At 58.7% G+C, this 24,337-nt stretch overlaps 9 non-coding genes and 1 pseudogene across 9 annotated transcripts; all 10 read left to right on the top strand.

Moving 5' to 3' along the window:
- The first annotated feature begins 1,807 nt into the window (after positions 1 to 1,807).
- LOC145426555 (5S ribosomal RNA) lies at positions 1,808 to 1,926 on the top strand. Its single transcript, XR_013907265.1, has one exon. It is a non-coding gene; the product is annotated as a 5S ribosomal RNA (ribosomal RNA).
- A 2,313-nt stretch (positions 1,927 to 4,239) lies between these two features.
- LOC145426981 (5S ribosomal RNA) lies at positions 4,240 to 4,358 on the top strand. The gene has a single exon (XR_013907704.1). It is a non-coding gene; the product is annotated as a 5S ribosomal RNA (ribosomal RNA).
- Positions 4,359 to 5,454: 1,096 nt separating this feature from the next.
- On the top strand, positions 5,455 to 5,573 carry LOC145427780 (5S ribosomal RNA). The gene has a single exon (XR_013908322.1). It is a non-coding gene; the product is annotated as a 5S ribosomal RNA (ribosomal RNA).
- A 4,020-nt stretch (positions 5,574 to 9,593) lies between these two features.
- On the top strand, positions 9,594 to 9,712 carry LOC145426515 (5S ribosomal RNA). The gene has a single exon (XR_013907225.1). It is a non-coding gene; the product is annotated as a 5S ribosomal RNA (ribosomal RNA).
- A 1,175-nt stretch (positions 9,713 to 10,887) lies between these two features.
- Positions 10,888 to 11,006, top strand: LOC145427778 (5S ribosomal RNA). The gene has a single exon (XR_013908320.1). It is a non-coding gene; the product is annotated as a 5S ribosomal RNA (ribosomal RNA).
- A 1,094-nt stretch (positions 11,007 to 12,100) lies between these two features.
- Positions 12,101 to 12,219, top strand: LOC145427777 (5S ribosomal RNA). Its single transcript, XR_013908319.1, has one exon. It is a non-coding gene; the product is annotated as a 5S ribosomal RNA (ribosomal RNA).
- Positions 12,220 to 15,134: 2,915 nt separating this feature from the next.
- LOC145427353 (5S ribosomal RNA) lies at positions 15,135 to 15,253 on the top strand (annotated as a pseudogene).
- Positions 15,254 to 17,495: 2,242 nt separating this feature from the next.
- Positions 17,496 to 17,614, top strand: LOC145426554 (5S ribosomal RNA). Its single transcript, XR_013907264.1, has one exon. It is a non-coding gene; the product is annotated as a 5S ribosomal RNA (ribosomal RNA).
- A 2,313-nt stretch (positions 17,615 to 19,927) lies between these two features.
- LOC145426980 (5S ribosomal RNA) lies at positions 19,928 to 20,046 on the top strand. The gene has a single exon (XR_013907703.1). It is a non-coding gene; the product is annotated as a 5S ribosomal RNA (ribosomal RNA).
- Positions 20,047 to 21,142: 1,096 nt separating this feature from the next.
- LOC145427776 (5S ribosomal RNA) lies at positions 21,143 to 21,261 on the top strand. The gene has a single exon (XR_013908318.1). It is a non-coding gene; the product is annotated as a 5S ribosomal RNA (ribosomal RNA).
- The last annotated feature ends 3,076 nt before the right edge of the window (positions 21,262 to 24,337 follow it).

Genomic DNA, 24,337 nt, shown 5'->3' with positions numbered 1-24,337 from the left:
ATTAGTTGCTATTGAGGCCAATTACACCACACCAGGGTCTGTGACTCTTGCTCAGGCCACTTACACCACACTAGGGCCTGTGGCACTGGCTGAGGCCACTTACACCACACCAGGGCCTGTGGCTGCTGGCTGAGGCCACTTACACCACACCAGGGCCTGTGGCTGCTGGCTGAGGTCACTTACACCACACCAGTGCCTGTGGCTGCTGGCTGAGGGCACTTACACCACACCAGTGCCTGTGGCTTCTGGCTGAGGCCACTTACACCACACCAGGGCCTGTGGCTGCTGGCTGAGGCCACTTACACCACACCAGGGCCTGTGGCTGCTGGCTGAGGTCACTTACACCACACCAGTGCCTGTGGCTGCTGGCTGAGGGCACTTACACCACACCAGTGCCTGTGGCTTCTGGCTGAGGCCACTTACACCACACCAGGGCCTGTGGCTGCTGGCTGAGGCCACTTACACCACACCAGGGCCTGTGGCTGCTGGCTGAGGGCACTTACACCACACCAGTGCCTGTGGCTGCTGGCTGAGGCCACTTACACCACACCAGGGCATTAGTTGCTATTGAGGCCCCTTACACCACACCAGGGCCTGTGGCACTGGCTGAGGCCACTTACACCACACCAGGGCCTGTGGCTGCTGGCTGAGGCCACCTACACCACACCAGGGCATTAGTTGCTATTGAGGCCAATTACACCACACCAGGGTCTGTGACTCTTGCTCAGGCCACTTACACCACACCAGGGCCTTTGGCACTGGCTGAGGCCACTTACACCACACCAGGGCCTTTGGCACTGGCTGAGGCCACTTACACCACACCAGGGCCTGTGGCTGCTGGCTGAGGCCACTTACACCACACCAGGGCCTGTGGCTGCTGGCTGAGGTCACTTACACCACACCAGGGCCTGTGGCTGCTGGCTGAGGGCACTTACACCACACCAGTGCCTGTGGCTTCTGGCTGAGGCCACTTACACCACACCAGGGCCTGTGGCAGCTGGCTCAGGCCACTTACACCACACCAGGGCCTGTGGCTGCTGGCTGAGGCCACTTACACCACACCAGGGCCTGTGGCTGCTGGCTGAGGCCACTTACACCACACCAGTGCCTGTGGCTGCTGGCTGAGGCCACTTACACCACACCAGGGCATTAGTTGCTATTGAGGCCCCTTACACCACACCAGGGCCTGTGGCACTGGCTGAGGCCACTTACACCACACCAGGGCCTGTGGCTGCTGGCTGAGGCCACTTACACCTCACCAGGGCATTAGTTGCTATTGAGGCCAATTACACCACACCAGGGTCTGTGGCTCTTGCTCAGGCCACCTACACCACACCAGGGCCTGTGGCACTGGCTGAGGCCACTTACACCACACCAGGGCCTGTGGCTCTGGCTGAGGCCACTTACACCACACCAGGGCCTGTGGCTGCTGGCTGAGGCCATTTACACCACACCAGGGCCTGTGGCTGCTGGCTGAGGCCACTTACACCACACCAGGGCCTGTGGCTGCTGGCTGAGGCCACTTACACCACACCAGGGCCTGTGGCTCTTGCTCAGGCCACTCACATCACACCAGGCCCTGCGCTTCTGGCCGAGGCCATCTTCACCAAACCAGGCCCTGTGCTGCTAGCTGTGGCCATGTACAACACACCAGGGCCTGTGCTGTTAGATAAATGCTAAACTGAGCCTTTGGGTTAGGGTATTATGCAAACATGCAGGTATGGTTAAAGGATTGTCTTCGTAACTTCAGGTACTTGCCACCTAATCAGTTGAATCCATAAATTGAGACATTGTGCTGGGGCCAGCAGCTTACGGCCATACCACCCTGAGCACGCCCGACCTCGTCTGATCTCGGAAGCTAAGCAGGGCTGGGCTTGGTTAGTACTTGGATGGGAGACTCCCTGGGAATACCTGGTGCTGTAAGCCTTTCATTTTCATGTCATTGAACCGCTTTTGATCCAGAGAAGGGGTGTATTAAAAGACCAAAAGCAGCTGCCCATTAATGAGGGCACATTAAGGACATTGCTTTTGGCTGTTTTCCAATGTCTTGTGCTGCTAGCTGATGCCACCTACACCACACCAGGGCCTGAGTGACCGGCTGGGGCCACTTACACCACATCAGGGCCTGTGGCTGCTGGCTGAGGCCACTTACACCACACCAGGGCCTGTGGCTGCTGGCTGAGGCCACTTACACCACACCAGGGCCTGTGGCTGCTGGCTGAGGCCACTTACACCACACCAGGGCATTAGTTGCTATTGAGGCCACTTACACCACACCAGGGCCTGTGGCTGCTGGCTGAGGCCACCTACACCACACCAGGGCATTAGTTGCTATTGAGGCCAATTACACCACACCAGGGTCTGTGGCTCTTGCTCAGGCCACTTACACCACACCAGGGCCTGTGGCACTGGCTGAGGCCACTTACACCACACCAGGGCCTGTGGCTCTGGCTGAGGCCACTTACACCACACCAGGGCCTGTGGCACTGGCTGAGGCCACTTACACCACACCAGGGCCTGTGGCTGCTGGCTGAGGCCACTTACACCACACCAGGGCCTGTGGCACTGGCTGAGGCCACTTACACCACACCAGGGCCTTAGTTGCTATTGAGGCCACTTACACCACACCAGGGCCTGTGGCAGTGGCTGAGGCCACTTACACCACACCAGGGCCTGTGGCTGCTGGCTGAGGCCACTTACACCACACCAGGGCATTAGTTGCTATTGAGGCCACTTACACCACACCAGGGCCTGTGGCTGCTGGCTGAGGCCACCTACACCACACCAGGGCATTAGTTGCTATTGAGGCCAATTACACCACACCAGGGTCTGTGGCACTGGCTGAGGCCACTTACACCACACCAGGGCCTGTGGCACTGGCTGAGGCCACTTACACCACACCAGGGCCTGTGGCTGCTGGCTGAGGCCACTTACACCACACCAGGGCCTGTGGCTGCTGGCTGAGGCCACTTACACCACACCAGGGCCTGTGGCTGCTGGCTGAGGCCACTTACACCACACCAGGGCATTAGTTGCTATTGAGGCCCCTTACACCACACCAGGGCCTGTGGCACTGGCTGAGGCCACTTACACCACACCAGGGCCTGTGGCTGCTGGCTGAGGCCACCTACACCACACCAGGGCATTAGTTGCTATTGAGGCCAATTACACCACACCAGGGCCTGTGGCACTGGCTGAGGCCACTTACACCACACCAGGGCCTGTGGCACTGGCTGAGGCCACTTACACCACACCAGGGCCTGTGGCTGCTGGCTGAGGCCACTTACACCACACCAGGGCCTGTGGCTGCTGGCTGAGGTCACTTACACCACACCAGGGCCTGTGGCTGCTGGCTGAGGGCACTTACACCACACCAGTGCCTGTGGCTTCTGGCTGAGGCCACTTACACCACACCAGTGCCTGTGGCTTCTGGCTCAGGCCACTTACACCACACCAGGGCCTGTGGCTGCTGGCTGAGGCCACTTACACCACACCAGGGCCTGTGGCTGCTGGCTGAGGCCACTTACACCACACCAGTGCCTGTGGCTGCTGGCTGAGGCCACTTACACCACACCAGGGCATTAGTTGCTATTGAGGCCCCTTACACCACACCAGGGCCTGTGGCACTGGCTGAGGCCACTTACACCACACCAGGGCCTGTGGCTGCTGGCTGAGGCCACCTACACCTCACCAGGGCATTAGTTGCTATTGAGGCCAGTTACACCACACCAGGGTCTGTGGCTCTTGCTCAGGCCACTTACACCACACCAGGGCCTGTGGCACTGGCTGAGGCCACTTACACCACACCAGGGCCTGTGGCACTGGCTGAGGCCACTTACACCACACCAGGGCCTGTGGCTCTGGCTGAGGCCACTTACACCACACCAGGGCCTGTGGCTGCTGGCTGAGGCCACTTAAACCACACCAGGGCCTGTGGCTGCTTGCTGAGGCCACTTACACCACACCAGTGCCTGTGGCTTCTGGCTGAGGCCATCTTCACCAAACCAGGCCCTGTGCTGCTAGCTGTGGCCATGTACAACACACCAGGCCCTGTGCTGGTTCCTGAGGCCATCTTCAACAATCCAGGGCCTGTGCTGTTAGATAAATGCTAAACTGAGCCTTTGGGTTAGGGTATTATGCAAACATGCAGGTATGGTTAAAGGATTGTCTTCGTAACTTCAGGTACTTGCCACCTAATCAGTTGAATCCATAAATTGAGACATTGTGCTGGGGCCAGCAGCTTACGGCCATACCACCCTGAGCACGCCCGACCTCGTCTGATCTTGGAAGCTAAGCAGGGCTGGGCTTGGTTAGTACTTGGATGGGAGACTGCCTGGGAATTCCTGGTGCTGTAAGCCTTTCATTTTCATGTCATTGAACCGCTTTTGATCCAGAGAAGGGGTGTATTAAAAGACCAAAAGCAGCTGCCCATTAATGAGGGCACATTAACGACATTGCTTTTGGCTGTTTTCCAATGTCTTGTGCTGCTAGCTGATGCCACCTACACCACACCAGGGCCTGAGTGACCGGCTGGGGCCACTTACACCACATCAGGGCCTGTGGCTGCTGGCTGAGGCCACTTACACCACACCAGGGCCTGTGGCTGCTGGCTGAGGCCACTTACACCACACCAGGGCCTGTGGCTGCTGGCTGAGGCCACCTACACCACACCAGGGTCTTAGTTGCTATTGAGGCCAATTACACCACACCAGGGTCTGTGGCTCTTGCTCAGGCCACTTACACCACACCAGGGCCTGTGGCTGCTGGCTGAGGCCACTTACACCACACCAGGGCATTAGTTGCTATTGAGGCCACTTACACCACACCAGGGCCTGTGGCTGCTGGCTGAGGCCACCTACACCACACCAGGGCATTAGTTGCTATTGAGGCCAATTACACCACACCAGGGTCTTTGGCTCTTGCTCAGGCCACTTACACCACACCAGGGCCTGTGGCACTGGCTGAGGCCACTTACACCACACCAGGGCCTGTGGCTCTGGCTGAGGCCACTTACACCACACCAGGGCCTGTGGCTGCTGGCTGAGGCCACTTACACCACACCAGGGCCTGTGGCTGCTGGCTGAGGCCACTTACACCACACCAGGGCCTGTGGCTGCTGGCTGAGGCCACTTACACCACACCAGTGCCTGTGGCTTCTGGCTCAGGCCACTCACATCACACCAGGCCCTGCGCTTCTGGCCGAGGCCATTTTCACCAAACCAGGCCCTGTGCTGCTAGCTGTGGCCATGTACAACACACCAGGCCCTGTGCTGGTTCCTGAGGCCATCTTCAACAATCCAGGGCCTGTGCTGTTAGATAAATGCTAAACTGAGCCTTTGGGTTAGGGTATTATGCAAACATGCAGGTATGGTTAAAGGATTGTCTTCGTAACTTCTGGTACTTGCCACCTAATCAGTTGAATCCATAAATTGAGACATTGTGCTGGGGCCAGCAGCTTACGGCCATACCACCCTGAGCACGCCCGACCTCGTCTGATCTCGGAAGCTAAGCAGGGCTGGGCTTGGTTAGTACTTGGATGGGAGACTACCTGGGAATACCTGGTGCTGTAAGCCTTTCATTTTCATGTCATTGAACAGCTTTTGATCCAGAGAAGGGGTGTATTAAAAGACCAAAAGCAGCTGCCCATTAATGAGGGCACATTAACGACATTGCTTTTGGCTGTTTTCCAATGTCTTGTGCTGCTAGCTGATGCCACCTACACCACACCAGGGCCTGAGTGACCGGCTGGGGCCACTTACACCACATCAGGGCCTGTGGCTGCTGGCTGAGGCCACTTACACCACACCAGGGCCTGTGGCTGCTGGCTGAGGCCACTTACACCACACCAGGGCATTAGTTGCTATTGAGGCCAATTACACCACACCAGGGTCTGTGGCTCTTGCTCAGGCCACTTACACCACACCATGGCCTGTGGCACTGGCTGAGGCCACTTACACCACACCAGGGCCTGTGGCTGTTGGCTGAGGCCACCTACACCACACCAGGGCATTAGTTGCTATTGAGGCCAATTACACCACACCAGCGTCTGTGACTCTTGCTCAGGCCACTTACACCACACCAGGGCCTGTGGCACTGGCTGAGGCCACTTACACCACACCAGGGCCTGTGGCTGCTGGCTGAGGCCACTTACACCACACCAGGGCATGTGGCTGCTGGCTGAGGTCACTTACACCACACCAGTGCCTGTGGCTGCTGGCTGAGGGCACTTACACCACACCAGTGCCTGTGGCTTCTGGCTGAGGCCACTTACACCACACCAGGGCCTGTGGCTGCTGGCTGAGGCCACTTACACCACACCAGGGCCTGTGGCTGCTGGCTGAGGTCACTTACACCACACCAGTGCCTGTGGCTGCTGGCTGAGGGCACTTACACCACACCAGTGCCTGTGGCTTCTGGCTGAGGCCACTTACACCACACCAGGGCCTGTGGCTCTTGCTCAGGCCACTTACACCACACCAGGGCCTGTGGCACTGGCTGAGGCCACTTACACCACACCAGGGCCTGTGGCTGCTGGCTGAGGCCACCTACACCACACCAGGGCATTAGTTGCTATTGAGGCCAATTACACCACACCAGGGTCTGTGACTCTTGCTCAGGCCACTTACACCACACCAGGGCCTGTGGCACTGGCTGAGGCCACTTACACCACACCAGGGCCTGTGGCTGCTGGCTGAGGCCACTTACACCACACCAGGGCCTTTGGCTGCTGGCTGAGGTCACTTACACCACACCAGGGCGTGTGGCTGCTGGCTGAGGGCACTTACACCACACCAGTGCCTGTGGCTTCTGGCTGAGGCCACTTACACCACACTACGGCCTGTGGCAGCTGGCTCAGGCCACTTACACCACACCAGGGCCTGTGGCTGCTGGCTGAGGCCACTTACACCACACCAGGGCCTGTGGCTGCTGGCTGAGGCCACTTACACCACACCAGTGCCTGTGGCTGGTGGCTGAGGCCACTTACACCACACCAGGGCATTAGTTGCTATTGAGGCCCCTTACACCACACCAGGGCCTGTGGCACTGGCTGAGGCCACTTACACCACACCAGGGCCTGTGGCTGCTGGCTGAGGCCACCTACACCACACCAGGGCATTAGTTGCTATTGAGGCCAATTACACCACACCAGGGTCTGTGGCTCTTGCTCAGGCCACTTACACCACACCAGGGCCTGTGGCACTGGCTGAGGCCACTTACACCACACCATGGCCTGTGGCTCTGGCTGAGGCCACTTACACCACACCAGGGCCTGTGGCTGCTGGCTGAGGCCATTTACACCACACCAGGGCCTGTGGCTGCTGGCTGAGGCCACTTTCACCACACCAGGGACTGTGGCTGCTGGCTGAGGCCACTTACACCACACCAGTGCCTGTGGCTTCTGGCTGAGGCCACTTACACCACACCAGGGCCTGTGGCTCTTGCTCAGGCCACTTACACCACACCAGGGCCTGTGGCTGCTGGCTGAGGCCACTTACACCACACCAGGGCCTGTGGCTGCTGGCTGAGGCCACTTACACCACACCAGGGCCTGTGGCTGCTGGCTGAGGTCACTTACACCACACCAGTGCCTGTGGCTGCTGGCTGAGGGCACTTACACCACACCAGTGCCTGTGGCTTTTGGCTGAGGCCACTTACACCACACCAGGGCCTGTGGCTGCTGGCTGGGGCCACTTACACCACATCAGGGCCTGTGGCTGCTGGCTGAGGCCACTTACACCACACCAGTGCCTGTGGCTTCTGGCTGAGGCCACTTACACCACACCAGGGCATTAGTTGCTATTGAGGCCAATTACACCACACCAGGGTCTGTGGCTCTTGCTCAGGCCACTTACACCACATCAGGGCCTGTGGCACTGGCTGAGGCCACTTACACCACACCAGGGCCTGTGGCTGCTGGCTGAGGCCACCTACACCACACCAGGGCATTAGTTGCTATTGAGGCCAATTACACCACACCAGGGTCTGTGACTCTTGCTCAGGCCACTTACACCACACTAGGGCCTGTGGCACTGGCTGAGGCCACTTACACCACACCAGGGCCTGTGGCTGCTGGCTGAGGCCACTTACACCACACCAGGGCCTGTGGCTGCTGGCTGAGGTCACTTACACCACACCAGTGCCTGTGGCTGCTGGCTGAGGGCACTTACACCACACCAGTGCCTGTGGCTTCTGGCTGAGGCCACTTACACCACACCAGGGCCTGTGGCTCTTGCTGAGGCCACTTACACCACACCAGGGCCTGTGGCTGCTGGCTGAGGCCACTTACACCACACCAGGGCCTGTGGCTGCTGGCTGAGGGCACTTACACCACACCAGTGCCTGTGGCTGCTGGCTGAGGCCACTTACACCACACCAGGGCATTAGTTGCTATTGAGGCCCCTTACACCACACCAGGGCCTGTGGCACTGGCTGAGGCCACTTACACCACACCAGGGCCTGTGGCTGCTGGCTGAGGCCACCTACACCACACCAGGGCATTAGTTGCTATTGAGGCCAATTACACCACACCAGGGTCTGTGACTCTTGCTCAGGCCACTTACACCACACCAGGGCCTGTGGCACTGGCTGAGGCCACTTACACCACACCAGGGCCTGTGGCTGCTGGCTGAGGCCACTTACACCACACCAGGGCCTGTGGCTGCTGGCTGAGGTCACTTACACCACACCAGGGCCTGTGGCTGCTGGCTGAGGGCACTTACACAACACCAGTACCTGTGGCTTCTGGCTGAGGCCACTTACACCACACCAGGGCCTGTGGCAGCTGGCTCAGGCCACTTACACCACACCAGGGCCTGTGGCTGCTGGCTGAGGCCACTTACACCACACCAGGGCCTGTGGCTGCTGGCTGAGGCCACTTACACCACACCAGTGCCTGTGGCTGCTGGCTGAGGCCACTTACACCACACCAGGGCATTAGTTGCTATTGAGGCCCCTTACACCACACCAGGGCCTGTGGCACTGGCTGAGGCCACTTACACCACACCAGGGCCTGTGGCTGCTGGCTGAGGCCACCTACACCTCACCAGGGCATTAGTTGCTATTGAGGCCAATTACACCACACCAGGGCCTGTGGCACTGGCTGAGGCCACTTACACCACACCAGGGCCTGTGGCTCTGGCTGAGGCCACTTACACCACACCAGGGCCTGTGGCTGCTGGCTGAGGCCATTTACACCACACCAGGGCCTGTGGCTGCTGGCTGAGGCCACTTACACCACACCAGGGCCTGTGGCTGCTGGCTGAGGCCACTTACACCACACCAGTGCCTGTGGCTTCTGGCTGAGGCCACTTACACCACACCAGGGCCTGTGGCTCTTGCTCAGGCCACTCACATCACACCAGGCCCTGCGCTTCTGGCCGAGGCCATCTTCACCAAACCAGGCCCTGTGCTGCTAGCTGTGGCCATGTACAACACACCAGGGCCTGTGCTGTTAGATAAATGCTAAACTGAGCCTTTGGGTTAGGGTATTATGGAAACATGCAGGTATGGTTAAAGGATTGTCTTCGTAACTTCAGGTACTTGCCACCTAATCAGTTGAATCCATAAATTGAGACATTGTGCTGGGGCCAGCAGCTTACGGCCATACCACCCTGAGCACGCCCGACCTCGTCTGATCTCGGAAGCTAAGCAGGGCTGGGCTTGGTTAGTACTTGGATGGGAGACTGCCTGGGAATACCTGGTGCTGTAAGCCTTTCATTTTCATGTCATTGAACCGCTTTTGATCCAGAGAAGGGGTGTATTAAAAGACCAAAAGCAGCTGCCCATTAATGAGGGCACATTAACGACATTGCTTTTGGCTGTTTTCCAATGTCTTGTGCTGCTAGCTGATGCCACCTACACCACACCAGGGCCTGAGTGACCGGCTGGGGCCACTTACACCACATCAGGGCCTGTGGCTCTGGCTGAGGCCACTTACACCACACCAGGGCCTGTGGCTGCTGGCTGAGGCCACTTACACCACACCAGGGCCTGTGGCTCTGGCTGAGGCCACTTACACCACATCAGGGCCTGTGGCTGCTGGCTGAGGCCACTTACACCACACCAGGGCCTGTGGCTGCTGGCTGAGGCCACTTACACCACACCAGGGCCTGTGGCTGCTGGCTGAGGCCACCTACACCACACCAGGGCCTTAGTTGCTATTGAGGCCAATTACACCACACCAGGGTCTGTGGCTCTTGCTCAGGCCACTTACACCACACCAGGGCCTGTGGCTGCTGGCTGAGGCCACTTACACCACACCAGGGCCTGTGGCTGCTGGCTGAGGCCACCTACACCACACCAGGGCATTAGTTGCTATTGAGGCCAATTACACCACACCAGGGTCTGTGGCTCTTGCTCAGGCCACTTACACCACACCAGGGCCTGTGGCACTGGCTGAGGCCACTTACACCACACCAGGGCCTGTGGCTCTGGCTGAGGCCACTTACACCACACCAGGGCCTGTGGCTGCTGGCTGAGGCCACTTACACCACACCAGGGCCTGTGGCTGCTGGCTGAGGCCACTTACACCACACCAGTGCCTGTGGCTTCTGGCTGAGGCCACTTACACCACACCAGGGCCTGTGGCTCTTGCTCAGGCCACTCACATCACACCAGGCCCTGCGCTTCTGGCCGAGGCCATCTTCACCAAACCAGGCCCTGTGCTGCTAGCTGTGGCCATGTACAACACACCAGGCCCTGTGCTGGTTCCTGAGGCCATCTTCAACAATCCAGGGCCTGTGCTGTTAGATAAATGCTAAACTGAGCCTTTGGGTTAGGGTATTATGCAAACATGCAGGTATGGTTAAAGGATTGTCTTCGTAACTTCAGGTACTTGCCACCTAATCAGTTGAATCCATAAATTGAGACATTGTGCTGGGGCCAGCAGCTTACGGCCATACCACCCTGAGCACGCCCGACCTCGTCTGATCTCGGAAGCTAAGCAGGGCTGGGCTTGGTTAGTACTTGGATGGGAGACTACCTGGGAATACCTGGTGCTGTAAGCCTTTCATTTTCATGTCATTGAACCGCTTTTGATCCAGAGAAGGGGTGTATTAAAAGACCAAAAGCAGCTGCCCATTAATGAGGGCACATTAACGACATTGCTTTTGGCTGTTTTCCAATGTCTTGTGCTGCTAGCTGATGCCACCTACACCACACCAGGGCCTGAGTGACCGGCTGGGGCCACTTACACCACATCAGGGCCTGTGGCTGCTGGCTGAGGCCACTTACACCACACCAGGGCCTGTGGCTGCTGCCTGAGGCCACTTACACCACACCAGAGCATTAGTTGCTATTGAGACCAATTACACCACACCATGGTCTGTGGCTCTTGCTCAGGCCACTTACACCACACCAGGGCCTGTGGCACTGGCTGAGGCCACTTACACCACACCAGGGCCTGTGGCTGCTGGCTGAGGCCACCTACACCACACCAGGGCCTTAGTTGCTATTGAGGCCACTTACACCACACCAGGGCCTGTGGCAGTGGCTGAGGCCACTTACACCACACCAGGGCCTGTGGCTGCTGGCTGAGGCCACTTACACCACACCAGGGCATTAGTTGCTATATAGGTCACTTACACCACACCAGGGCCTGTGGCACTGGCTGAGGCCACTTACACCACACCAGGGCCTGTGGCTCTGGCTGAGGCCACTTACACCACACCAGGGCCTGTGGCTGCTGGCTGAGGCCACTTACACCACACCAGGGCCTGTGGCTGCTGGCTGAGGCCACTTACACCACACCAGGGCCTGTGGCTTCTGGCTGAGGCCACTTACACCACACCAGGGCCTGTGGCTCTTGCTCAGGCCACTCACATCACACCAGGCCCTGCGCTTCTGGCCGAGGCCATTTTCACCAAACCAGGCCCTGTGCTGCTAGCTGTGGCCATGTACAAGACACCAGGCCCTGTGCTGGTTCCTGAGGCCATCTTCAACAATCCAGGGCCTGTGCTGTTAGATAAATGCTAAACTGAGCCTTTGGGTTAGGGTATTATGCAAACATGCAGGTATGGTTAAAGGATTGTCTTCGTAACTTCAGGTACTTGCCACCTAAATAGTTGAATCCATAAATTGAGACATTGTGCTGGGGCCAGCAGCTTACGGCCATACCACCCTGAGCACGCCCGACCTCGTCTGATCTCGGAAGCTAAGCAGGGCTGGGCTTGGTTAGTACTTGGATGGGAGACTACCTGGGAATACCTGGTGCTGTAAGCCTTTCATTTTCATGTCATTGAACAGCTTTTGATCCAGAGAAGGGGTGTATTAAAAGACCAAAAGCAGCTGCCCATTAATGAGGGCACATTAACGACATTGCTTTTGGCTGTTTTCCAATGTCTTGTGCTGCTAGCTGATGCCACCTACACCACACCAGGGCCTGAGTGACCGGCTGGGGCCACTTACACCACATCAGGGCCTGTGGCTGCTGGCTGAGGCCACTTACACCACACCAGGGCCTGTGGCTGCTGGCTGAGGCCACTTACACCACACCAGGGCATTAGTTGCTATTGAGGCCAATTACACCACACCAGGGTCTGTGGCTCTTGCTCAGGCCACTTACACCACACCATGGCCTGTGGCACTGGCTGAGGCCACTTACACCACACCAGGGCCTGTGGCTGCTGGCTGAGGCCACTTACACCACACCAGGGCATGTGGCTGCTGGCTGAGGTCACTTACACCACACCAGTGCCTGTGGCTGCTGGCTGAGGGCACTTACACCACAAGAGTGCCTGTGGCTTCTGGCTGAGGCCACTTACACCACACCAGGGCCTGTGGCTGCTGGCTGAGGTCACTTACACCACACCAGTGCCTGTGGCTGCTGGCTGAGGGCACTTACACCACACCAGTGCCTGTGGCTTCTGGCTGAGGCCACTTACACCACACCAGGGCCTGTGGCTCTTGCTCAGGCCACTTACACCACACCAGGGCCTGTGGCACTGGCTGAGGCCACTTACACCACACCAGGGCCTGTGGCTGCTGGCTGAGGCCACCTACACCACACCAGGGCATTAGTTGCTATTGAGGCCAATTACACCACACCAGGGTCTGTGACTCTTGCTCAGGCCACTTACACCACACCAGGGCCTGTGGCACTGGCTGAGGCCACTTACACCACACCAGGGCCTGTGGCTGCTGGCTGAGGCCACTTACACCACACCAGGGCCTTTGGCTGCTGGCTGAGGTCACTTACACCACACCAGGGCGTGTGGCTGCTGGCTGAGGGCACTTACACCACACCAGTGCCTGTGGCTTCTGGCTGAGGCCACTTACACCACACTAGGGCCTGTGGCAGCTGGCTCAGGCCACTTACACCACACCAGGGCCTGTGGCTGCTGGCTGAGGCCACTTACACCACACCAGGGCCTGTGGCTGCTGGCTGAGGCCACTTACACCACACCAGTGCCTGTGGCTGCTGGCTGAGGCCACTTACACCACACCAGGGCATTAGTTGCTATTGAGGCCCCTTACACCACACCAGGGCCTGTGGCACTGGCTGAGGCCACTTACACCACACCAGGGCCTGTGGCTGCTGGCTGAGGCCACCTACACCACACCAGGGCATTAGTTGCTATTGAGGCCAATTACACCACACCAGGGTCTGTGGCTCTTGCTCAGGCCACTTACACCACACCAGGGCCTGTGGCACTGGCTGAGGCCACTTACACCACACCATGGCCTGTGGCTCTGGCTGAGGCCACTTACACCACACCAGGGCCTGTGGCTGCTGGCTGAGGCCATTTACACCACACCAGGGCCTGTGGCTGCTGGCTGAGGCCACTTACACCACACCAGGGACTGTGGCTGCTGGCTGAGGCCACTTACACCACACCAGTGCCTGTGGCTTCTGGCTGAGGCCACTTACACCACACCAGGGCATTAGTTGCTATTGAGGCCAATTACACCACACCAGGGTCTGTGGCTCTTGCTCAGGCCACTTACACCACATCAGGGCCTGTGGCACTGGCTGAGGCCACTTACACCACACCAGGGCATTAGTTGCTATTGAGGCCAATTACACCACACCAGGGTCTGTGACTCTTGCTCAGGCCACTTACACCACACCAGGGCCTGTGGCACTGGCTGAGGCCACTTACACCACACCAGGGCCTGTGGCTGCTGGCTGAGGCCACTTACACCACACCAGGGCCTGTGGCTGCTGGCTGAGGTCACTTACACCACACCAGTGCCTGTGGCTGCTGGCTGAGGGCACTTACACCACACCAGTGCCTGTGGCTTCTGGCTGAGGCCACTTACACCACACCAGGGCCTGTGGCTGCTGGCTGAGGCCACTTACACCACACCAGGGCCTGTGGCTGCTGGCTGAGGTCACTTACACCACACCAGTGCCTGTGGCTGCTGGCTGAGGGCACTTACACCACACCAGTGCCTGTGGCTTCTGGCTGAGGCCACTTACACCACACCAGGGCCTGTGGCTCTTGCTCAGGCCACTTACACCACACCAGGGCCTGTGGCTGCTGGCTGAGGGCACTTACACCACACCAGTTCCTGTGGCTGCTGGCTGAGGCCACTTACACCACACCAGGGCATTAGTTGCTATTGAGGCCCCTTACACCACACCAGGGCCTGTGGCACTGGCTGAGGCCACTTACACCACACCAGGGCCTGTGGCTGCTGGCTGAGGCCACTTACACCACACCAGGGCCTGTGGCTGCTGGCTGAGGCCACTTACACCACACCAGAGCCTGTGGCTGCTGGCTGAGGCCACTTACACCACACCAGGGACTGTGGCTGCTGGCTGAGGCCACTTACACCACACCAGTGCCTGTGGCTTCTGGCTGAGGCCACTTACACCACACCAGGGCCTGTGGCTCTTGCTCAGGCCACTCACATCACACCAGGCCCTGCGCTTCTGGCCGAGGCCATCTTCACCAAACCAGGCCCTGTGCTGCTAGCTGTGGCCATGTACAACACACCAGGCCCTGTGCTGGTTCCTGAGGCCATCTTCAACAATCCAGGGCCTGTGCTGTTAGATAAATGCTAAACTGAGCCTTTGGGTTAGGGTATTATGCAAACATGCAGGTATGGTTAAAGGATTGTCTTCGTAACTTCAGGTACTTGCCACCTAATCAGTTGAATCCATAAATTGAGACATTGTGCTGGGGCCAGCAGCTTACGGCCATACAACCCTGAGCATGCCCGACCTCGTCTGATCTCGGAAGCTAAGCAGGGCTGGGCTTGTTTAGTACTTGGATGGGAGACTGCCTGGGAATACCTGGTGCTGTAAGCCTTTCTTTTTCATGTCATTGAACCGCTTTTGATCCAGAGAAGGGGTGTATTAAAAGACCAAAAGCAGCTGCCCATTAATGAGGGCACATTAACGACATTGCTTTTGGCTGTTTTCCAATGTCTTGTGCTGCTAGCTGATGCCACCTACACCACACCAGGGCCTGAGTGACCGGCTGGGGCCACTTACACCACATCAGGGCCTGTGGCTGCTGGCTGAGGCCACTTACACCACACCAGGGCCTGTGGCTGCTGGCTGAGGCCACTTACACCACATCAGGGCATTAGTTGCTATTGAGGCCAATTACACCACACCAGGGTCTGTGGCTCTTGCTCAGGCCACTTACACCACATCAGGGCCTGTGGCACTGGCTGAGGCCACTTACACCACACCAGGGCCTGTGGCTGCTGGCTGAGGCCACCTACACCACACCAGGGCATTAGTTGCTATTGAGGCCAATTACACCACACCAGGGTCTGTGACTCTTGCTCAGGCCACTTACACCACACTAGGGCCTGTGGCACTGGCTGAGGCCACTTACACCACACCAGGGCCTGTGGCTGCTGGCTGAGGCCACTTACACCACACCAGGGCCTGTGGCTGCTGGCTGAGGTCACTTACACCACACCAGTGCCTGTGGCTGCTGGCTGAGGGCACTTACACCACACCAGTGCCTGTGGCTTCTGGCTGAGGCCACTTACACCACACCAGGGCCTGTGGCTGCTGGCTGAGGCCACTTACACCACACCAGGGCCTGTGGCTGCTGGCTGAGGTCACTTACACCACACCAGTGCCTGTGGCTGCTGGCTGAGGGCACTTACACCACACCAGTGCCTGTGGCTTCTGGCTGAGGCCACTTACACCACACCAGGGCCTGTGGCTGCTGGCTGAGGCCACTTACACCACACCAGGGCCTGTGGCTGCTGGCTGAGGGCACTTACACCACACCAGTGCCTGTGGCTGCTGGCTGAGGCCACTTACACCACACCAGGGCATTAGTTGCTATTGAGGCCCCTTACACCACACCAGGGCCTGTGGCACTGGCTGAGGCCACTTACACCACACCAGGGCCTGTGGCTGCTGGCTGAGGCCACCTACACCACACCAGGGCATTAGTTGCTATTGAGGCCAATTACACCACACCAGGGTCTGTGACTCTTGCTCAGGCCACTTACACCACACCAGGGCCTTTGGCACTGGCTGAGGCCACTTACACCACACCAGGGCCTTTGGCACTGGCTGAGGCCACTTACACCACACCAGGGCCTGTGGCTGCTGGCTGAGGCCACTTACACCACACCAGGGCCTGTGGCTGCTGGCTGAGGTCACTTACACCACACCAGGGCCTGTGGCTGCTGGCTGAGGGCACTTACACCACACCAGTGCCTGTGGCTTCTGGCTGAGGCCACTTACACCACACCAGGGCCTGTGGCAGCTGGCTCAGGCCACTTACACCACACCAGGGCCTGTGGCTGCTGGCTGAGGCCACTTACACCACACCAGGGCCTGTGGCTGCTGGCTGAGGCCACTTACACCACACCAGTGCCTGTGGCTGCTGGCTGAGGCCACTTACACCACACCAGGGCATTAGTTGCTATTGAGGCCCCTTACACCACACCAGGGCCTGTGGCACTGGCTGAGGCCACTTACACCACACCAGGGCCTGTGGCTGCTGGCTGAGGCCACTTACACCTCACCAGGGCATTAGTTGCTATTGAGGCCAATTACACCACACCAGGGTCTGTGGCTCTTGCTCAGGCCACCTACACCACACCAGGGCCTGTGGCACTGGCTGAGGCCACTTACACCACACCAGGGCCTGTGGCTCTGGCTGAGGCCACTTACACCACACCAGGGCCTGTGGCTGCTGGCTGAGGCCATTTACACCACACCAGGGCCTGTGGCTGCTGGCTGAGGCCACTTACACCACACCAGGGCCTGTGGCTGCTGGCTGAGGCCACTTACACCACACCAGGGCCTGTGGCTCTTGCTCAGGCCACTCACATCACACCAGGCCCTGCGCTTCTGGCCGAGGCCATCTTCACCAAACCAGGCCCTGTGCTGCTAGCTGTGGCCATGTACAACACACCAGGGCCTGTGCTGTTAGATAAATGCTAAACTGAGCCTTTGGGTTAGGGTATTATGCAAACATGCAGGTATGGTTAAAGGATTGTCTTCGTAACTTCAGGTACTTGCCACCTAATCAGTTGAATCCATAAATTGAGACATTGTGCTGGGGCCAGCAGCTTACGGCCATACCACCCTGAGCACGCCCGACCTCGTCTGATCTCGGAAGCTAAGCAGGGCTGGGCTTGGTTAGTACTTGGATGGGAGACTCCCTGGGAATACCTGGTGCTGTAAGCCTTTCATTTTCATGTCATTGAACCGCTTTTGATCCAGAGAAGGGGTGTATTAAAAGACCAAAAGCAGCTGCCCATTAATGAGGGCACATTAAGGACATTGCTTTTGGCTGTTTTCCAATGTCTTGTGCTGCTAGCTGATGCCACCTACACCACACCAGGGCCTGAGTGACCGGCTGGGGCCACTTACACCACATCAGGGCCTGTGGCTGCTGGCTGAGGCCACTTACACCACACCAGGGCCTGTGGCTGCTGGCTGAGGCCACTTACACCACACCAGGGCCTGTGGCTGCTGGCTGAGGCCACTTACACCACACCAGGGCATTAGTTGCTATTGAGGCCACTTACACCACACCAGGGCCTGTGGCTGCTGGCTGAGGCCACCTACACCACACCAGGGCATTAGTTGCTATTGAGGCCAATTACACCACACCAGGGTCTGTGGCTCTTGCTCAGGCCACTTACACCACACCAGGGCCTGTGGCACTGGCTGAGGCCACTTACACCACACCAGGGCCTGTGGCTCTGGCTGAGGCCACTTACACCACACCAGGGCCTGTGGCACTGGCTGAGGCCACTTACACCACACCAGGGCCTGTGGCTGCTGGCTGAGGCCACTTACACCACACCAGGGCCTGTGGCACTGGCTGAGGCCACTTACACCACACCAGGGCCTTAGTTGCTATTGAGGCCACTTACACCACACCAGGGCCTGTGGCAGTGGCTGAGGCCACTTACACCACACCAGGGCCTGTGGCTGCTGGCTGAGGCCACTTACACCACACCAGGGCATTAGTTGCTATTGAGGCCACTTACACCACACCAGGGCCTGTGGCTGCTGGCTGAGGCCACCTACACCACACCAGGGCATTAGTTGCTATTGAGGCCAATTACACCACACCAGGGTCTGTGGCACTGGCTGAGGCCACTTACACCACACCAGGGCCTGTGGCACTGGCTGAGGCCACTTACACCACACCAGGGCCTGTGGCTGCTGGCTGAGGCCACTTACACCACACCAGGGCCTGTGGCTGCTGGCTGAGGCCACTTACACCACACCAGGGCCTGTGGCTGCTGGCTGAGGCCACTTACACCACACCAGGGCATTAGTTGCTATTGAGGCCCCTTACACCACACCAGGGCCTGTGGCACTGGCTGAGGCCACTTACACCACACCAGGGCCTGTGGCTGCTGGCTGAGGCCACCTACACCACACCAGGGCATTAGTTGCTATTGAGGCCAATTACACCACACCAGGGCCTGTGGCACTGGCTGAGGCCACTTACACCACACCAGGGCCTGTGGCACTGGCTGAGGCCACTTACACCACACCAGGGCCTGTGGCTGCTGGCTGAGGCCACTTACACCACACCAGGGCCTGTGGCTGCTGGCTGAGGTCACTTACACCACACCAGGGCCTGTGGCTGCTGGCTGAGGGCACTTACACCACACCAGTGCCTGTGGCTTCTGGCTGAGGCCACTTACACCACACCAGTGCCTGTGGCTTCTGGCTCAGGCCACTTACACCACACCAGGGCCTGTGGCTGCTGGCTGAGGCCACTTACACCACACCAGGGCCTGTGGCTGCTGGCTGAGGCCACTTACACCACACCAGTGCCTGTGGCTGCTGGCTGAGGCCACTTACACCACACCAGGGCATTAGTTGCTATTGAGGCCCCTTACACCACACCAGGGCCTGTGGCACTGGCTGAGGCCACTTACACCACACCAGGGCCTGTGGCTGCTGGCTGAGGCCACCTACACCTCACCAGGGCATTAGTTGCTATTGAGGCCAGTTACACCACACCAGGGTCTGTGGCTCTTGCTCAGGCCACTTACACCACACCAGGGCCTGTGGCACTGGCTGAGGCCACTTACACCACACCAGGGCCTGTGGCACTGGCTGAGGCCACTTACACCACACCAGGGCCTGTGGCTCTGGCTGAGGCCACTTACACCACACCAGGGCCTGTGGCTGCTGGCTGAGGCCACTTAAACCACACCAGGGCCTGTGGCTGCTTGCTGAGGCCACTTACACCACACCAGTGCCTGTGGCTTCTGGCTGAGGCCATCTTCACCAAACCAGGCCCTGTGCTGCTAGCTGTGGCCATGTACAACACACCAGGCCCTGTGCTGGTTCCTGAGGCCATCTTCAACAATCCAGGGCCTGTGCTGTTAGATAAATGCTAAACTGAGCCTTTGGGTTAGGGTATTATGCAAACATGCAGGTATGGTTAAAGGATTGTCTTCGTAACTTCAGGTACTTGCCACCTAATCAGTTGAATCCATAAATTGAGACATTGTGCTGGGGCCAGCAGCTTACGGCCATACCACCCTGAGCACGCCCGACCTCGTCTGATCTTGGAAGCTAAGCAGGGCTGGGCTTGGTTAGTACTTGGATGGGAGACTGCCTGGGAATTCCTGGTGCTGTAAGCCTTTCATTTTCATGTCATTGAACCGCTTTTGATCCAGAGAAGGGGTGTATTAAAAGACCAAAAGCAGCTGCCCATTAATGAGGGCACATTAACGACATTGCTTTTGGCTGTTTTCCAATGTCTTGTGCTGCTAGCTGATGCCACCTACACCACACCAGGGCCTGAGTGACCGGCTGGGGCCACTTACACCACATCAGGGCCTGTGGCTGCTGGCTGAGGCCACTTACACCACACCAGGGCCTGTGGCTGCTGGCTGAGGCCACTTACACCACACCAGGGCCTGTGGCTGCTGGCTGAGGCCACCTACACCACACCAGGGTCTTAGTTGCTATTGAGGCCAATTACACCACACCAGGGTCTGTGGCTCTTGCTCAGGCCACTTACACCACACCAGGGCCTGTGGCTGCTGGCTGAGGCCACTTACACCACACCAGGGCATTAGTTGCTATTGAGGCCACTTACACCACACCAGGGCCTGTGGCTGCTGGCTGAGGCCACCTACACCACACCAGGGCATTAGTTGCTATTGAGGCCAATTACACCACACCAGGGTCTTTGGCTCTTGCTCAGGCCACTTACACCACACCAGGGCCTGTGGCACTGGCTGAGGCCACTTACACCACACCAGGGCCTGTGGCTCTGGCTGAGGCCACTTACACCACACCAGGGCCTGTGGCTGCTGGCTGAGGCCACTTACACCACACCAGGGCCTGTGGCTGCTGGCTGAGGCCACTTACACCACACCAGGGCCTGTGGCTGCTGGCTGAGGCCACTTACACCACACCAGTGCCTGTGGCTTCTGGCTCAGGCCACTCACATCACACCAGGCCCTGCGCTTCTGGCCGAGGCCATTTTCACCAAACCAGGCCCTGTGCTGCTAGCTGTGGCCATGTACAACACACCAGGCCCTGTGCTGGTTCCTGAGGCCATCTTCAACAATCCAGGGCCTGTGCTGTTAGATAAATGCTAAACTGAGCCTTTGGGTTAGGGTATTATGCAAACATGCAGGTATGGTTAAAGGATTGTCTTCGTAACTTCTGGTACTTGCCACCTAATCAGTTGAATCCATAAATTGAGACATTGTGCTGGGGCCAGCAGCTTACGGCCATACCACCCTGAGCACGCCCGACCTCGTCTGATCTCGGAAGCTAAGCAGGGCTGGGCTTGGTTAGTACTTGGATGGGAGACTACCTGGGAATACCTGGTGCTGTAAGCCTTTCATTTTCATGTCATTGAACAGCTTTTGATCCAGAGAAGGGGTGTATTAAAAGACCAAAAGCAGCTGCCCATTAATGAGGGCACATTAACGACATTGCTTTTGGCTGTTTTCCAATGTCTTGTGCTGCTAGCTGATGCCACCTACACCACACCAGGGCCTGAGTGACCGGCTGGGGCCACTTACACCACATCAGGGCCTGTGGCTGCTGGCTGAGGCCACTTACACCACACCAGGGCCTGTGGCTGCTGGCTGAGGCCACTTACACCACACCAGGGCATTAGTTGCTATTGAGGCCAATTACACCACACCAGGGTCTGTGGCTCTTGCTCAGGCCACTTACACCACACCATGGCCTGTGGCACTGGCTGAGGCCACTTACACCACACCAGGGCCTGTGGCTGTTGGCTGAGGCCACCTACACCACACCAGGGCATTAGTTGCTATTGAGGCCAATTACACCACACCAGCGTCTGTGACTCTTGCTCAGGCCACTTACACCACACCAGGGCCTGTGGCACTGGCTGAGGCCACTTACACCACACCAGGGCCTGTGGCTGCTGGCTGAGGCCACTTACACCACACCAGGGCATGTGGCTGCTGGCTGAGGTCACTTACACCACACCAGTGCCTGTGGCTGCTGGCTGAGGGCACTTACACCACACCAGTGCCTGTGGCTTCTGGCTGAGGCCACTTACACCACACCAGGGCCTGTGGCTGCTGGCTGAGGCCACTTACACCACACCAGGGCCTGTGGCTGCTGGCTGAGGTCACTTACACCACACCAGTGCCTGTGGCTGCTGGCTGAGGGCACTTACACCACACCAGTGCCTGTGGCTTCTGGCTGAGGCCACTTACACCACACCAGGGCCTGTGGCTCTTGCTCAGGCCACTTACACCACACCAGGGCCTGTGGCACTGGCTGAGGCCACTTACACCACACCAGGGCCTGTGGCTGCTGGCTGAGGCCACCTACACCACACCAGGGCATTAGTTGCTATTGAGGCCAATTACACCACACCAGGGTCTGTGACTCTTGCTCAGGCCACTTACACCACACCAGGGCCTGTGGCACTGGCTGAGGCCACTTACACCACACCAGGGCCTGTGGCTGCTGGCTGAGGCCACTTACACCACACCAGGGCCTTTGGCTGCTGGCTGAGGTCACTTACACCACACCAGGGCGTGTGGCTGCTGGCTGAGGGCACTTACACCACACCAGTGCCTGTGGCTTCTGGCTGAGGCCACTTACACCACACTACGGCCTGTGGCAGCTGGCTCAGGCCACTTACACCACACCAGGGCCTGTGGCTGCTGGCTGAGGCCACTTACACCACACCAGGGCCTGTGGCTGCTGGCTGAGGCCACTTACACCACACCAGTGCCTGTGGCTGGTGGCTGAGGCCACTTACACCACACCAGGGCATTAGTTGCTATTGAGGCCCCTTACACCACACCAGGGCCTGTGGCACTGGCTGAGGCCACTTACACCACACCAGGGCCTGTGGCTGCTGGCTGAGGCCACCTACACCACACCAGGGCATTAGTTGCTATTGAGGCCAATTACACCACACCAGGGTCTGTGGCTCTTGCTCAGGCCACTTACACCACACCAGGGCCTGTGGCACTGGCTGAGGCCACTTACACCACACCATGGCCTGTGGCTCTGGCTGAGGCCACTTACACCACACCAGGGCCTGTGGCTGCTGGCTGAGGCCATTTACACCACACCAGGGCCTGTGGCTGCTGGCTGAGGCCACTTTCACCACACCAGGGACTGTGGCTGCTGGCTGAGGCCACTTACACCACACCAGTGCCTGTGGCTTCTGGCTGAGGCCACTTACACCACACCAGGGCCTGTGGCTCTTGCTCAGGCCACTTACACCACACCAGGGCCTGTGGCTGCTGGCTGAGGCCACTTACACCACACCAGGGCCTGTGGCTGCTGGCTGAGGCCACTTACACCACACCAGGGCCTGTGGCTGCTGGCTGAGGTCACTTACACCACACCAGTGCCTGTGGCTGCTGGCTGAGGGCACTTACACCACACCAGTGCCTGTGGCTTTTGGCTGAGGCCACTTACACCACACCAGGGCCTGTGGCTGCTGGCTGGGGCCACTTACACCACATCAGGGCCTGTGGCTGCTGGCTGAGGCCACTTACACCACACCAGTGCCTGTGGCTTCTGGCTGAGGCCACTTACACCACACCAGGGCATTAGTTGCTATTGAGGCCAATTACACCACACCAGGGTCTGTGGCTCTTGCTCAGGCCACTTACACCACATCAGGGCCTGTGGCACTGGCTGAGGCCACTTACACCACACCAGGGCCTGTGGCTGCTGGCTGAGGCCACCTACACCACACCAGGGCATTAGTTGCTATTGAGGCCAATTACACCACACCAGGGTCTGTGACTCTTGCTCAGGCCACTTACACCACACTAGGGCCTGTGGCACTGGCTGAGGCCACTTACACCACACCAGGGCCTGTGGCTGCTGGCTGAGGCCACTTACACCACACCAGGGCCTGTGGCTGCTGGCTGAGGTCACTTACACCACACCAGTGCCTGTGGCTGCTGGCTGAGGGCACTTACACCACACCAGTGCCTGTGGCTTCTGGCTGAGGCCACTTACACCACACCAGGGCCTGTGGCTCTTGCTGAGGCCACTTACACCACACCAGGGCCTGTGGCTGCTGGCTGAGGCCACTTACACCACACCAGGGCCTGTGGCTGCTGGCTGAGGGCACTTACACCACACCAGTGCCTGTGGCTGCTGGCTGAGGCCACTTACACCACACCAGGGCATTAGTTGCTATTGAGGCCCCTTACACCACACCAGGGCCTGTGGCACTGGCTGAGGCCACTTACACCACACCAGGGCCTGTGGCTGCTGGCTGAGGCCACCTACACCACACCAGGGCATTAGTTGCTATTGAGGCCAATTACACCACACCAGGGTCTGTGACTCTTGCTCAGGCCACTTACACCACACCAGGGCCTGTGGCACTGGCTGAGGCCACTTACACCACACCAGGGCCTGTGGCTGCTGGCTGAGGCCACTTACACCACACCA

This window comes from Astatotilapia calliptera, chromosome 3 (assembly GCF_964374335.1).
Source record: "Astatotilapia calliptera chromosome 3, fAstCal68.1, whole genome shotgun sequence".
In the NCBI taxonomy this organism is placed as follows: domain Eukaryota; kingdom Metazoa; phylum Chordata; class Actinopteri; order Cichliformes; family Cichlidae; genus Astatotilapia; species Astatotilapia calliptera.
The sequence above is the reverse complement of the archived record's forward strand: the minus strand, read 5'-3'. Positions and strand labels throughout refer to the sequence as shown.